The sequence below is a fragment of the Vespula vulgaris genome, chromosome 4 (genome assembly GCF_905475345.1).
Source record: "Vespula vulgaris chromosome 4, iyVesVulg1.1, whole genome shotgun sequence".
In the NCBI taxonomy this organism is placed as follows: domain Eukaryota; kingdom Metazoa; phylum Arthropoda; class Insecta; order Hymenoptera; family Vespidae; genus Vespula; species Vespula vulgaris.
Window position 1 is genome coordinate 6,716,452 of NC_066589.1, and position 17,545 is coordinate 6,733,996.

Genomic DNA, 17,545 nt, shown 5'->3' on the forward strand with positions numbered 1-17,545 from the left:
CCGATGCCAGTCGACACCTGTGAACGTTGAACTTCTCTTTTTTCTTCCTTCTTATTCGAAGAATACTTTCTTGAATCTCATTGTAACTGGTTCGTTTCTTAATTGTCTAGTAACTTTCGTTATAAAACGTTGCTTATTTACGTTCCAACGAATTATGTATAAAATATTATTTAATATCTAATAGAGAAATAAATACGAAACCAATATGTACATTAAATTTATCTTAATCGTAAAATTATTTTTAACTCGATAATCTAATAATTACGAAAGCGACGTGAAACGTAATATTTTATAGATACACGATTGTACGATCGATAGAAAGGAAGATCTTAAAATTCATAAGAAAAAGGAAGAATCAGCCGTCGGCTATTCGAAGATCGCCGTCTGAGAGAGTAAAAGTGAAGGAAGGAAAGGGAATAAGGGTGTGAGAGAAGAGGAACCAATGGAAATACGAAGCGGAGCTCTGCGGCCGTTGGAGTGACGAGTACTGGCGTTCACCTTCACCCTCTCCAGGCACTCACTCGAGCGGGCCAGGATCCTTCGAACCCATCCACGAGGTCTCTTACTAGTAGCAGCAGCAGCAGCAGCAGCAGTAGTAGCAGTAGTAGCAGCAGTCCACCCACCCCTAGACTCTTGAGCGTGGAACCACGGAGCACCCTCTTTCGCTCTTTACTTCGTTTTACCCTCCCCCACCACCCCCGAACACCCTCTTCTACGGCCGACTAGTAGTCGAGGAATTCGAGTTGCTATAAATCTCCCTTGACGGGCGCGAGAGCAGCACGGTGAGACGAGGAGGGCTGAGACGAGCACCACCACCATCACCATCAGCATTCGAAGAGTGTGAGAGAGTGAAAGAGAGAGAGGGAGAGAGAGAGAGAGAAAGAGAAAGAGAGAGAAAAAGAGAGAGAGAGAGAGAGAGAGAAAGAGAAAGCGTAGAACGGTGCGTTTCACCGCACCGTGAATTGTAATAGTTCTGCTCGCCTCAGGCTCTAACGTAGCCACGGAGTAAAAAGAAAGCGACGACGTTCGCAAGGGTGCTGTTCGTTCTTCTATTCGCTTCCTCTTTGTCCTAACCTGTCACTCGTTCTTCCTCAACATAGAACTGAAAGCTGTCCGCTAAGCGATCCACTGTTTCCCTTGACTATGTCCATCTCGTTCGAGGATTATATTTTTTTATTGCAGAGTTTCACTTATTAGAGGATGTGCTTTTTTTGGAAATGACATCGATCGAACGTTTCTACGATATTGTCGTAAAAGTAGTAAGTGTATTTACGTATTTAGTGATACACAGCCGATAGACTGAATGTAATCAGTAGAAATTAATATGGAATATTTGTTAAAAAAATTCGATTAGTATTTTAATTTTTTCGACAAAATTATTCGATGATAAAGTATTTTTTTCTGTTTTCTTTTTCTTTTTTTAAATAATCGTAAGCAGAAATAATCCGTCTCTGGCAAAAGGAAGTTTCGGATAAGCCGTAAAACAGAAGTAAAACGAAATAGTTTCTTCGGCGCACAATGCGAATTGTATGGATAAAGGAAAAAGGGAAGGCAGATATCAATCACGCGAGTAGCGAAGGGCTGAGATTTGGCAGCAGCTTCCAAGGCGAAGAGAAGTACGAGAATTCAACCCACCTTCGAGCCGGAACAACTGCGGCCATTGTATCATTTATTTTTCTAAGATGCTCCAACTATATCGATCCACGTGTTATCGAAGCTTCAACGCTTTCGTCACCTTATCTTTTTTCAGACACATTCATAAATGTCATAGTAAAAATGAACAATTTTTTATTTAATTCGATTAGAAAATATTAACAATCAATATAAAACATAAATATCTATAAAATGATGAGCAACTACGTTAAAATGAAATTTATTACATTAAGTTATTTAGTAAAATACAAAAAAAAAACATATTTTTATTTATTTCTTAAAACGATATCATCTTTTTATTCCTTTTTCGTCTATTTCTACAATATTTTTACGGTAATAGAATTTAGTAACGGAATTTGAACAGACAGCGAACGTCTTGTGAAGGTTCAGTTGACGTCATCTTCAATGAAGAAAGAAACATGCTTCTACCTTGTCCGATGTCAGTTACATATCCTACGATACTGACCCCATGGGAGCTCGTGGGTTAGATAAAACTCGAGACAATGGGAATAATGGGCGCGAAAACGAATATAACGCGACTTGATCGCGACTGACGGCTGTTTTCTTGTCCTATGAACGATTGCAAAATTGATGCGATTGTTATTATCGTGAAGTAATGAAGTAATAGGATTCTATAGAATTTGTTGCTAAATGCTTGTATTAATTTAAGAAATATGTATGTAAAATAGCGTTACACTTAAAAATTCATAGTTGATATAATAAATAATAAATAATAAAATAATATATATATATATATATGTATATACCATAAATAATTTTTTAAAAAAAGAGTTTTTAAATATTAATATAACACCATTAGAAATTTTATTTAATAAAATATTGAATAGCTATCCATATAGTTCCTAAGATATCATTTTAAAAGCTTGCCATCTATAATTATACAACTGCAACAATACATGTCCAATTGCTCAATCGGTAATAAAATTGTAGAAATTTATATATTCTGCTTTATCGATCGTAAAAAATAGCGATGTAAACTTGTAATGTTGCGGGTACGATGGCGCACGTATCGCATCGCAGCCATCATGAATCAAATTGTGTCAAGAAAAAGTGGGGGTTGATCGTGACGAGAGGAGGACCTTTCTTGGTAAGCCTACCAAAAGGTGGAGCTCGACACGCGTCAGTAACGACCACCTGCAGGTTATTACAGTGGCGTAGGAATTAATTATGCATTAGAAATATTTCAAGAAATTTGCATGATATTAAGTTATTGATATCTATATTATAGTTGATAATAAACCCTAATAAAATAGTGTAAACCATAACATACGTTAAAAATAAAATAATTTTAATTTAATATCTAAATTTCGAACTCGGGGACATTGCTTTCAAATAATCTAATTAAAAAGAAGCGTTGAAGTGACTTTGACATTTAAGTAATCAGTTTTCTTTTGCATTTTCGACTAGCATACATAGAAGATCTCCGAACATCTAAGATTCAAATAATAGTGTATGTTACTGCACCGGTTCAAATTTTTGTAGGCCATAAATGAGTCTCCAGATGCAGCAACCTCCGCGTGGTGAGACTTGAGTTGGTAGTACCAGCAGTATATCGAAATCTTATGATATGCAAGTATTACTGAGCGAACGGTTGCGTATTTGAAGAATATCTTTTCAATCTAATTCCAACTAAACATCAAAATACATCAGTTTTACATTGGTTATCATACTTCAATAGATAAATGTATTCGATATATTAGAATTCTGAAATAATTTCTTGAAGAAACGCATAGAAAATGTTTCTATCCCAATTATGTGTGCCGTTTTTTCTATTTATTTTTACCTAATCTTATTAATTATTATTTATAAGTATCGGATGGAACCCATGAGTATGGGCCCTTGAAAGGAGTCTTGGGTGGATCTCCTTCTTTCAATTGGAAAAAATGGAGCTCGATTTTTTTTATTTTGGTTTCGGTCGATTTAAACAATATTCAATATGTCCATCTCTCACGTTCAGAATTCCATCGTTGTCGCGTGCGCGCATGTTCTGTCTCTATTTTATTTTCTTTTTCTTTTTCTCTTCTTCTACACTAATCTCGATCATCAAGGGATAAATTCATTTATAGGTTCATAAATATGATAGACTCATAATGAACACAGTGTTTCTCTAACTACAGTGTCTGCAGTTCATATTTCTTTTGTATTTATCCCTAAAGTCACACGTTTCGGAAAAAAAGGTGATGCACAATCTTAAAAATAGAAATCAGTTTTTAATTGTAAAAACGAATCGCTTGCGTTGCCATCTGTTGGCAAATTGCATAAGGTTATTGTACGATAGCATCTACTTTGCCGACTGATACAAAATTGTTTTATCTGTTGATTTCATTTACCGGCAGTCGGTGATTACCTGCAATAATATGGTTTGGTTTCGATTTTTGCTATTTCAATGCTTGTACCAACATCTGATATATTATCGACACACAATACTAAAATATAAAGATACTATTTTATATTTTATATTACATAAAAACCTTGAAACTTTATTTCTGATAATGAAAAAATAAATCAATGTAGATATTTGAATTATGGAAAGTTGAAAGTAACACAAAATATAAATATACCAATATAATGCAAAACTAATAAATATGCAAAATATCTTACGTTTTTTATTTGTCTATAATTAAGAAAATAATAATGAAAATTAATGATGGTATATCTTACCATTGATTGATCTTATGAACAAATAAGGAATTAGAAGAATGAACATTCGATGGTAAATATCCGAGTTTTTAAACGTATACACAAGAGATATCAGATAATATTTATATACATATATGGAAGAGAACGCTGCGAATGAAGTTAGTTCACGTTCCGTCCTAGAAGAGATCAGGTCAACAGAAAGCTAGTAGAGGTTCCTTTCAAAGCTATAAGTTCCCTCCTTTCATCCCCACCATCAGTAACATGCAGCATCCCTCGAAGCCACTCGGGTGCTTTCATCCCCAACGATGGTGACGCCCAGCGCCGTTTTCCGTGCGCATTTTCCATCTCCTTTTGACGCAGACTCGACGACTCGTTACAGTTGACGCTTTCAGTGTTCTTCCGTTACGTCAATAAAACTCCACGAGGAAATTCAGCAGTCACTCCAGAAAAATCATATAGAATCCTACGTTCGCTTCTGATTTCAAAGACGAAGAGAGAAAAGCGCAGTTCAATGGGAAGAATTTCGATATGGAAGATTGCAATGGCGATTAGTGTTCGACTCGATATTCCTCGAACTTCTGAGGTAGAAGAATATAAATGGTAAGAATTTTATTTATCTTCTAATCATCTTTATTCGATTATATCAAACTTTCCTTTTCTAATCATAATCATCGACAATTTCATCTCACCGTCGTCTTATTTACATGCTTCGTCTGTGTTAATTATCATAATCTCATACTAAAATTTACATTATTTTAACGAAGTAAAAAACTCCGAGCTATCGTTTAAAATTAAAATCAAACATCCTTTCTTAATACATCCAATCGCAAATTATTCATACGATTAATTTAATTTGATATATCCCAAAAAATAAAATTCATCGGCGAGAATAGGTTTAGGGCGGAGATCGAAAGTTTCGACGACATATTTTCTCGCGACATTGTCAAGAGAATTCGACGGTATGTATTGATACACGTGTGCGCGCGCGCGCGGCATTCTCGTCGAGTCGCGAGAAATGTAACCGCGTCTCGTCCATGTACGCATATACATACACATATGTAGAAGAACGCAGTAGAAAGAAACCAAGAGCAGATAGGATCACACAGAGCGTGGTGGGTCGTTAAAGCCGGCTCAGCGCGCGTTTTCTGGTTTGTAGTTGGAATATAAGAACTACTATCGGCGGCCACGTTGCCGACGGTGGCTCCATTATCGGTGAATTTCGGTACTCGTACGAATACTCGAGTAATCTGGCGGGTACTCCGACGCCGATCGATTTGCACAGTGTTCTTCTACCTCTCTTGCGACTAGGTGCCATTTCGTAACGCCCGTAAATACACGTCGAGTCTCTTTTTCGACGATTGTCAAGCACGATTTCATTATCATACCTTCCTATTTTTTCTTTTTCCGTTTTTTTATTTTCTTTTGATAAAAAGACAATTAATCCTGGTCCAGCGAATTCGATCTCAAAGCGTCCCGTTTCTTCCTCGCTTCTTTTTTTTAGTTTTTTTATCCTCGTGCGTGATCTTCCATGTTTACAACACGCTTTCCTCGAACGTCACAACGATGTGTTTTAAGTGTTTTCCAAGTGTATACTTTTTTCTTTCCCTTTTTTTTGGTAACTCATTATACGAAGGAAATCGAATAAACTGGTAAGAGATTATTTAAATTCAAAACGATGTTCTTTGAACTTGTTTTGTAAGAAATGATATACGATAAGAAATATCTTTTTTTATCGAGATATTTAATTAGTATGTATAGTGATCGAGATAATTAGTATATCGGCATAGAAAACTGGAATAAAAATAATTCATTCTATTTTTACGTAACTAAGTCAGTTTATGTCACAATTTAATATTTTTCTACGTGTAGAAAAAAGAAGATAAAATATACGCATTCTATCGAATGAAATTATCTTTATTTCCTAACATTTTCTATTCTATTTCGTAATCTAATATGATTTACTAAATGATCTACTAAATCTACTTCAATTCTTTGTACCCGTCGATGTTTCTCTAATTTTGTTTCATCCAAGTTATAACAGCGTGCAAGTTGTATTCCGTTTGAGATAAATTGTGTTATGATAAATTTGTACATTTTTCTTTATCGTTATTATTCATACATTTACATTCAATAATAACATGCAGCTATTCTATCGTTTAATCAAATGATCCCAGTGATCATTTCGAATCGACATTCTTGCGAATTCTTAATCAGAAGTTCCGTAATGATTTTCAGAAAGACGATGTTCTTAGTCGTAGCCGTTTACAGGAGGGAAACCGGCTACGACTTTAATCAAGGACTTACTCAGCCCACGTTCCACATCTAACTTTCCGATCCCTAAACTCGCTGTTTAAACGACCGAAGAAAGTCGTAGCTATTTCTCGAAAAACCAGTCATAAAATTTCATTACGTTAAACGATAATATTATTCCAGTCGATTTCTCTAAAGATTCGAATTTCGATAAAAATTGTCTAATCTTGTAATTACTTCATGCATTATATAAGAAACATATATTATCTTTTTCGTAATACTAAAATTATTAGCGTTAACATCGTTTGTTCTGATTTTTTTAGTTTTACTAGAAGATTGAAAAAAAAAGAGTTAGATAAAGATATTCTAATCAGCAAATACGAATAATATTTCTTTTAGTATTAATCTATATTACTCCGTTTCTATTAACAATTATTCGTCATATCATTGCCTTTTAAAACTATTATTATTTATATCTAATCTCTAGAATGATTTTAATTATCTAAAAAAGTGACAAGTAAGAGTATAAATTCAATGATAGAAGATAAGAAAGCTAAATTGCGAGTTCTCGTAGCCTTTTTTTTTCAAGCGAGTTATTAGTTAATACGCACTGACAGGAGCCATATTATGAATCGATAGGTGAATGGACAAGATGTAGCATGACGCGACAAAGCATTGGATGATCGATGTTGTGTCCGTGTTGCTTGATAGTTAAGAAGCAAAGCTACCGTAGTTCCTGTAAGAATTAACAAGGAACTACCGATCGTCATTTACACGCTCGAACGTTTTACATATTTTTACTGAACTTTGAAACACGTTAGTTCGTTTATTAGACAACCAAAAAAGATGATCAGATATTAATCATTCGATTAAGTCGATCGTTTATACTTTCAATTATAGAGGAGATTTAACTTTTAATTCGATTATCTACAATAGGTTCATTAATTTCAACTTTACAAGAAAGTATATTAAAAATAACAAAAAGTTACATTTGTAAATCATATCTTCTTCCAATACTTTTCCATGTCTAGAACTAATGAGTCACCTTGTATATGAATTCCATAATTTAAATGTTTCATTTCGAAAATAAATTATAGAGTGGAATATCGGTAAATATTTAACAAGCATTATCGTTCATTTCAGATTTCACAAAATGAAACATTTGATCGTTTTCCATTTAACGAAGTAGGCTAAGATAAATGTTCATTAAAATTACAGAATCGTTGTGAAGGTACAAGCACGAATACATTCATAAAGAATCGCACGAAGCCGGAATGCCATTACATGAGTATCATTCTTTCATTTCAAACGAAATAACGGGCGTTTTCCGTCGCGAAATTTATCTCTTTTCGCTTCTATTCACGGCAATGCGCGATGTAATTTCGCGAGGTTGTATAGCGTCGAATTAATACACCAACTATCATAAACTAACGCGTTTCCGCGAGAAGTGACGTCATTTGATGCTGCACGTAAATGGGAGGAGAGTCGGTGATGAGCCCTTGTTAATCTCTTATGCTCCGCTTAGTTGATATAGACCGATTCCCACAATTGTTTAAACTCCCTTTATTGTGAATATCTATAGATTTTATTATCAACTTTGGAAGAATTGAATTCAATAGAAGAACAGTAACTTATTGCAACGATAACAAATTAATTTATAGCGTTCTGTTAACTACAAATTATAAATATTACAACGTTTAAACGATAACAGGATAATTATCGTTCTGTAGCATACTTTATGGTGATGATTAGCAATCCATACATTTCAAACAATGACAATGAATTGATTAATTATTATTAACTGTTAAATGTTTAATAAGAATAACAAGTAATACAAAGTCGAAACTGTTTAAACAGAAATAGAAAGAGAAAACTGATGTTGGGTTAGAGTCAGCAAAAGAAAATCATTCCCTCATCGCCATTTTATAATGGCTATAAATCACAAAAACTGACCTGATACTATACCTTCAACTTTCTTTTTTTCCATTCTTTTTCGGGGATTCAGTCAGGTAAGCCCATAGAAGTCCCAGGTAATGGCGTTCGTTCCTTCGTTCGAGACCTTCGTTTTACCGATCGACCCTCGTGATATTCCCAAATTCCTCGATTTATTGCGAAGCCAAATTTTCTCTTTCCTTTCCTTCTCGTAAAACTAATAATATTACATAAAGACAAGTCGCATTTTAAAGTAAAAAATAAAAATCAATGTTTATTTCGAATAATTTTTTTTTTGTTTACTCACTAAATTGATTGAATAATGAGTAAGACAGAAAAAATATATATATACAGATATATACATTTATATGTCTGTAAACGAGTTACGCGTGGATGCTTAGCTTTTGTTTGGATTTCATTTTAGAAGCGAATAAAATGGTCCCCCGATTTGTGAAGGAGAGTAAGAGAGATAGAGAAAGAGAGTGAGAGAGAGAAAGAGAAAAGAGGGAAGAAAATGGACAGAGGAGCAAAGGAACGAAAAGCAACGAACGAACGAGAGACGGACGGATACACGATGAAAAGAGAGGGACGAAGAAAGATACCGGCTGGCAAGCAGATGGTAGCCTCGTTTATTGGTTTACTCGTCGGCTCGCTGCCCCTCCGGCCATGAAACGAGACTTTAGAACGAGTGTCGTTTCTCTTTGTAGCAGAGAGAGTGACCCGGCGACCTTCGATTCGACGGAAATCGATGTAAATTATATTTTTAGATTAAACTTTTATTTTTCTTAAACAACAACGAGAAAAAATGTAAAATTTTGCAACTTTGTCTCGATTATTTTAACAATCTTTCGAATATTCAACAAACTATTTATTGTGTCGTGTTATTTTGAACACCGGGTATATATGTGTGTGTGTGTGTGTGTGTCGATCGTTGAAAGTCATCTAATAATTATTTATCATAGAAATTGTTCATGTAAAATTAATGTAAGAACTTTTTCTTTACAAAACAGGAATGACGAGAATGGATTCAATGACTCGATCAAGCAGGATACCATCGATGTAGAACGCGTCTTCTTACCTACCATGCATTCATCGAACGTTCATTCAAGAAGTACGTAAGTCATGTTGCGGGATGCATTTTATCCGTTATACGTACAGTACAGAAAGTCGACGATCTCACGTTTTTGCTTCGTAATGCACAAGATAGTTTAGTATTTCGTAGTTTCATAGAAATGATAATTATTTAATATTCTCGGTCGTAAAATACGTGCTACGCAAAAAAAATAACTATTTCTTCATAATTTAACTACTTTATTTTAATTTTATTTTTCTTCTAACGTATTCATTTTTCTAACAATTTCTAACTTCATAAAAAAGAAGGAACAAAGAAAAAAGAAGAAAAGAAAAGAATTGTCTTCTTGTAAGACTTAATGAAATGAAATTTTCTAACAACGAAGAACGTTTGAATTATATAATAACTAATAAGCAATATAAAGTAGTCGATATATTCTCAGAGGTAATTAATACTATACATTCCTGAGTATAATCTATCTCCTGGGTGTAATTCCTGCTCGCTCTTCCAAACTCTCTATATAAGCTCTAGCTTCCAGTTTCATGCTCGAGTGGTAGAAAAGTTTGAGCGTGAGCCGTGAAACGATCCTAATACGCAAAATTATGTGCTCAGGGGGACGAAGAGAAGACGAAGAGAACGATAGTGGTGGATATAGTAGCTGACATTAAGAGAGTATCTGTGTGCGTGTATGTGTGTGAAAGAGAGTTGGAGAGAGAGAAAGAGGGAGAGAGAAGTATACGTACAGATATACAGACGCAGCCATCAAATAATGGCGTCGTGGGGGCGGATAGCCGTTGCCGGGTCGATAGGAGGAAGGCCCTTGACCTGCAAAACTCCGACTGCCGTCCCACCGTCGGCGTCGCTTTAACGAGGACCCTCGCTCATTGGCTCCTCTAGACTTCTCCCTAGGGAAGGAATCGTGATTCACCTGCTTTTTCGAGTGAGTATAACCAACTATGTTATTCTTCGATCGATACGAGGGTTAATATAAAATTTATCAAAAAAGTATTTCTCGACTATTAGGGAACGATCGTTCATTGAAAATGATCATAATTCTTTTGAAAAAACATCGAGAAATCAATCGGATTTTAGCATAGAATTGGTTAAAATCACGAGGTGAATCCAATCAGATGTCGGTAGTATCGACGAATCACGTAGTAACGCGCGAATTTCAAAGTTAATATTTTGGTTTATCGATAAGAATATGTTGTTTTTATGTGTTTAACGATATTGTAAAAACGATGAAGGAATGAAAAGTATTTCAGTAAGCTAAGTATGATCAGTTTCTTACTTTCGACTTTGTTTGTTTTTACGAGTTTGTGTGTTTAGGATCGTAATATTGACCGCCTTGCTGTTTAGACCAAGACTTAGTCCAAGTCTCAGGGAGCTTAATTTGCGTTAATCCCAATGAGTATTCGAGGGTGGTTTAAAAGGGATTAACTTGGCTAGAAAAGGTAGGTTGCTGTTATAAGATGGATAATCTGTTGAAGTTGACAATTGTGCTTAAAATAAATGCGACAAAAAGTAATATTATGACAAGAGAAACCGTGTCAATACTTTTGAAAGCAATACTCTATTGTATATTCTCCTCTTTGGAGGATTATATCAACCAATTAAGATACTCTTCCGATTAGACATTTCAATGACTTGCACATCGTGATTATTATTATTATTATTATTTATGATTAACAATCGATTGCTCAGAAAAATTGTTCATATGTACGTGTCAAAAGGATGATTTTCTTTTTTTTCTGAACGATTGTATTGACAAGAAATTTTATTTGCGATATCGATATATATGTATATCTATTGCTGTATGGTACTGACTACGTATTAATTTCAGGTGAACGAACGGAAGACAAGATATGACCAAGTGACCTGGAAGTGCAAGGTGCGTTACGGCACGGTATATAAAACGAGCCGTTCAAGAAAGAGAAAAGGAAAGAACATGATGGAGAAGCCGACCTTGCTACGATCAGCTGTGTCATCCTTGGGCCGTTAACGCTCAGGTGGTTTCGATCTCAGGGCCGAGCATCAATCATCATTGGTAGTGCAAGGCGTGATGTGATTATTGTCACTAAGATACTCCGCTACGATATAACAATCACGAAAGTGTGCCAAGTGACATAACAGGGTTTATCTTTAACGGTGAATCTTAAGCATCAAATAAAACAGACCTAATATTTTAACCTCCCATTATATTCTATTCATTGAGATAGGTCGGTACAGTCGGTGAGTTTCTTTTGTTCATAGATAATTTATTTTCGAAAAATAACAAGTACTTGTTATCTGTTAAATTTAGGTCTTCCTTTATAAAATTTGAACTACTTTAAAGACGTTTTAATACTTGATTGTTGATCGTTTCTTTACAATTTTATTTAACCAGTTTTGTTTTTCAGGTCCAGATTATGCTCTTCTTTACGAAAGAAATATATTTAAAAGGGATTTAGATACAAAAAAGAAATGAATGGATGCGTTTATTAAGTCGACAGACAAACGATTTATCGAAAGAATACAATTTTTATCTAATCTGCGTATACATGAGAATAACTTTGATACAAAATCAAAACTATTTTTACATGTCTCTAATTAGTTAATGAAAAAAATTAATATCGAATAATGCGAGTAAATTGGGTTTCCATAACGTTATTAATCGTTATTACATAACGAAAACGAAGTTCGAAATTTTTGTAATAAATGATAATACTGTACTTTACAATCGACAAAACGAAATTCACATTTTTTACGAAGATATCGATTCACTTATTATCATCTTCTTACAAATTAGTATTTCATTTCTTATCAATGACATTTAAATATCAGTCAGAAGAAATAAAAAATAAAAATATGCATACGTGAATAATAGAATATGTAAAATGACTGATTAAGCGGCCATTGTAGGGCGATTAAGTTATCGCAATAATACAATATGTTTCCTTTCTATATTAACAACAAAGATATTCTCGAAGATTTTAGAATCTGATTTCAGCAGCGAGTTTAATAACAGCGAACTCCCTCCCTGCATCATGGTAGGATGACTCGACGAAGCGAGTCTGTTTTCGAATGACTTGGCACTACGAAGAGAAGATCTGGGCTAGTGAGATCGCCAATTTCAACTGCTGCCAATATCATCTTTGGCTGAGAATCGATATCGAGATAGATAGTATGTGTAATGCCACTGTGATCGATGCAATAAGAAATAATTATCTCAGCAGAAATTTTACAATTTTTGTTATAATCGTAAGTCTTTATTAGGATATCGTAGTTAACAAAAAACTTCAATCGTATGATATTAATTTTATTATAAAAGACGAGTTCTTTTAACGAAAATTTGCGAGATCATTTTATAAACTTTTGGTGATAAGAATGAATGGTGAAGAGGTTGAGAGGAGTATCGTTGCATGTCACGGTTCGAAGACTATCTCGAAATATATTTTGTATGTTATTACGCGATATGATGTTACGAGCATATTTTTATATTATATTAACGTAATGCATTTTTAGGTAAATGGACGATGATTCCTGATCGAACACTGGGCCAACACAGAAGTCAATAACCGGCACGTACACGTATACATATAATATATACATATGTTATAACTTGAAAATAGGAAATAACGTGCGAAGCGAATAGACGATGATCTAAATATTTTCTTTTTCTTAAATGTAACAAACGATATGTGCCGTTAAAACAAAGGCCCAGTTAATGCTCTACATCTACCCTGTAGATCCGAATTTGTTTGATAAGAGGCGACAAATTCGGTTCTAGAGAGGTTTGTGTGGTGCATACAGTGCTACAGTGGTCTCTATTCTACGAAATTAAAAAAAAAACTTTCTTTTCTTTTTATATATATTTGTGTGTGTATGTATTAATTTTCTCGGCTAATGATTCGATGTTATTCGGTTCTAATCGACAACGACATTATTACGATAAAATATTGCGATTTAACTATTCCGACAAAATTTGTATTTATAAATTTAACGAGCGTACATCATTTTTAATGTTGTAACGATTTATATACGTCGATTACGTACATGGAAGGGTTATTAGGAGAGTCTATAAAGACAAAGATAATCGCAACGATATTATCTACAAAGAACTATTCTCATTTACCGACTCGTTAGAACGAAGTTGCATTTATTAACTTGTACTAAGATAAGATAAGATCGATTAAAAAAGTAGATACTCGTGGTGTGCTAACATGAGTTAGGAAATAATTAGAAAAAGATGTATAATGAAAAGAAACAAAAAAAAGCACATCATGCACAGAAAAAGAAAAGAGAAAGAGAAAAAGGATAACTTTTCGCACGAATATATTGACAACTAGAAGTAGTCGAGCAATAAGAATTTACATATAGAATAAGTTACGTTCGTATCTGTTCAGATCTAAGATCCTTGTAAAATGACTTGTTTCATGAATCATTCGCATTCGTTTCGAAGCATTTTCAGTATGTGAAAGCTTCCAATAGTTAGGAGAAATGTCCCGAAGCTATAGGAATGAATTATCGTCATTAATTTCGTGGTCTTGGTGCACCCATCTCAGGATGCTGTCGATGGTGAACTGTGTTATGACTAGCGACCCGTTGCACATCCACGCTTAGATGCATGGCATTAGCTCGCACATTCCTCTCGCAATTTCTACAGGATGATTCAAAATTAAATTAATCCTTTTTAAATACTTGCGTAAGAGTTAACAGGAGAAAATTTATATCATTCTTTGTAAATAATTATATAAAACTTGTAGAATATTTTTAATATCAAAAATCTTAGATTAGATCGATCGATAATGCTTCAAATCAAACAAAATCGAAATATTTTGTAAATTTTTTTATAACAAACGTCTATATAATTATCTTACTTTCATTTGTTTTGTATCAATCTATGAGAGATAAACGCGAAAAAATTTATATATAGATAATTTATTGTAATTTTAAAGAGAGAGAAAGAGAGAGAGAGAGAGAGAGAGAGAGAAAGGGAGAGAGAGAAAATATTCAGACAGGATATTACGATAGATGGGTATAATTAAGAAATTTTACGTCAATGATACGAAAGGTACAGGATCTAAGCATCCATGGCTTCATCTTCCTCTTAATCTTCTTCTTCTTCTTATTCTTCTTCTTCTCCTTCTTCTTCTTCTTCCTCTTCCGTTACGTATGTATATCTTCGTTTTCTAGATACAGGCACGTGAATTCTTGAATCCTTCTGTAACGGTGAAGGTACGTCCATTAATCTTTGATCGTACTCATATTAAAGTGACATGCGGTGGTTATGCAACGCCTAGTACCTACCTAAGTGCTAATGAAGTGCATACACAGGCATAATTACCGTATGAGTGGACTGCCCACTTTTCACGCGGCGCATAATCTATCGGATAAAAAGAAACGAAAAAAAAGAATAAAGAAAAAAGTAAAAAGTAAGAAAGAAGAAAGAAAGAAAGAAAGAAAGAAAGAAAGAAAAACGATTTCACAATGACCCGTGAAAAAATAATCATCGGTACGGGTGCGTTCACTTATAAGCAAGCCGAAAGTTAAATAAAAATAAAGCAAATTTTATGTTCATTGGTATGCGTATTTGCAAATAAATAGGTACTAGCATATACATATATGTATATGTATTTACTTAGGTATCTATGTATATGAAACTTATCATTCTCGTTCGTATAATTTCCTTCGACACATTCATGAAAATGAATATTTATGAAGTTCCTGTTTCGAAATTCTAGGAAGTTTTCAGTCGATACTGAACCAAGAGAGGAATTCATTAGCTTGTAGGTATAGGCTTTTTCAAACGAGTTAATAATGCAAGATACATAGGCAAGCAGGAAGACCGATAAGGATAAAACGTTAAATCAAGAACGAATTGTTTTACGCGATTCTTTAACGGTTAAAAAGTATAACATTTACTTGTACGTCGAATAATTGAAAATACTTGGGTCGAGTAATAAAATTTACACGCAAAAATTATTGTTACAAGTTCTCAGATAAATCGAGAAAGGAATTAACAAGACGATATCGATAGACGCGATCCAGTCAGTCGTCTTATTTACAAACGTCCGAAGGCCTCGCGTAATCTCGATGAGAATATAGTAAGCAAAAGTACTTTATGTAGGTATATAGGTAAGTATATATATAGTATATACGTACACGCTGTCAGTTGAAATAATCGGTTATAAGAAGTTAAATAAGCAAACGGCAGCGAAGTTAACGAGCAACCGAGCCAGCGAACGTTTCATTGCGAAACGAACGTATATCGTGAGTTCTCTCATCTCGTGAATCCTCTTTCATCTTCTTTTCTCGAAGAGATGAAATAAGTATCGTTCGGTGGATCTAATCTCTCATGACGTTTCACCGGACGTCCACGTCGGCGAACTCGCCATTCTGGATGCCGAGAAACCTCACCCTCACCGAATCAACGACGACAACAAAGACAAAATAACGACGACGACGACGACGACGACGACGACGACGACGACGACTACGACGAAGACGACTACGACGAGAAGGATGATGATGATGCTGCTGGTGCTGCTGGTGCTGCTGACCGAGCAAACGGATACGCTCGGACACGTTTACGCGCGTTCAGAGATCCTCGCTCGGCAGAGAGTCTCCAGTCTAAATCCACATCCGAGTGCGCGAGAAAACATAGGAAGATTAATGATTTGCGTGACACGAGCTTGCTAAGAGAAAGAGAGAGAAAGAGAGAGAGAGAGGGAAAGAGAGAGAGAGAGAGAGAGAGAGAATGGTAGAGTGGGTGAGAGGGGTAACAGCAGTTCCAAGTGGAGGGGTATAGCGGAATGGAGAGAAGAGTAAAGAGAGGGGAGGGAAGCCGTTCACACGTTTTACTTCACGAGGAAACCGCGGGGAATGGTTTCTCCTTATTTTTCTTTCTCTTTCTTTATTTTCTTACGACGATACGATGGCCTTTTCTAAGACTTTTCTAAGCTACTCTTGCGATCACCTCGAGGACGAGAACTCGATCGATCGAGCCAACTCTTCGGAAGGTCTTATATTCATAAGAGGAAAGGTTGTAAGAAGAATTTTGGATTCTTTCAACGGTATGCCAGTTATCGATTTTTGCCGTCTCTCTTCTTCTTAGTTCTCTTTTTTCTTTCTTTTTCTTTTTCTTTGTTTTTCCTCTTCTTCTTTCTTTTTTTTCTTCTCTTAGATATATGCCCCTTGTTAGAAAGACTTCGAGGAGAGAAGTGCTTGGGAAACTGGATCAAACTTTGTGGTGTGATGGATTGAGAACTCGTGGATAGAATATCGTCAAAGTTATAGTGTACCATACAGGTTCATTTATTGTGCCTTCGTTAAGTACGTCGATCTTCAGCGGTCGTTGCTGATCTTCTTCAGCTTTTGTTAAGTGGCACGAAATTTGGAACTATTATTATTTATTGTTGTTTAACCTTCACAAATTATTTTCACATTTTTTTTTGTATAAAGGATAAAGTATATTGCAATATTTAATTATTTATAATTTTGGTTGTTCTTTGATCGTAAAATGAGAGGAGCAATAACAAGTATTTCCACTCGAGATATTAATTTTTCAATAATTTTATAATCCTAACTGACGTCGGGAGAACGGAAATCCATTTTTGCATAGACCCAGTGCCGAGCAGCCTACCGATATATTTTTAGAATCCTTTTATGTCGTAGCCTCTCTGGAGTCCCGCGGTGAAAGGGTTAGCCTTCGTCGTATCGTCTCCATTGACAATCAGATTGGAAGGCGTAGGGTAAAAGAGTATCTCACCGTCTCGCAATATATTTCTCGTCGTCTTTTTATTTAAACGAAAATGAAAAACATGGAAGATATCGGGATCAAAAAAGGAAAGAATCGAAACATTCGTAATTATAACGTATTGCATAGCTCTTTGTAAGAGTAATTTTATACTGTATAATTACAAACAGTAAACGTTTAGATATGCTTTTAGTTTATTGTAGAAAGAAAAATAAGATTTTTCTAATAGAATTTATTTG

General features: G+C 34.8%; 1 long non-coding RNA gene across 7 annotated transcripts; it reads left to right on the top strand.

Moving 5' to 3' along the window:
• Positions 1-4,497: 4,497 nt before the first annotated feature.
• LOC127063333 (uncharacterized) lies at positions 4,498-17,442 on the top strand. Of its 7 annotated transcripts, none has more exons than XR_007781318.1 (7): positions 4,498-4,914; positions 8,921-9,246; positions 9,507-9,607; positions 10,181-10,508; positions 10,898-11,022; positions 11,412-12,808; positions 13,073-14,075. It is a non-coding gene; the product is annotated as an uncharacterized LOC127063333 (long non-coding RNA). The 7 variants fall into 7 exon arrangements; XR_007781317.1 differs by lacking the exon at positions 4,498-4,914 and adding an exon at positions 4,980-5,963 and having other exon boundaries at positions 6,550-9,246; XR_007781314.1 differs by lacking the exon at positions 4,498-4,914 and adding an exon at positions 4,992-5,963.
• Positions 17,443-17,545: the final 103 nt, after the last annotated feature.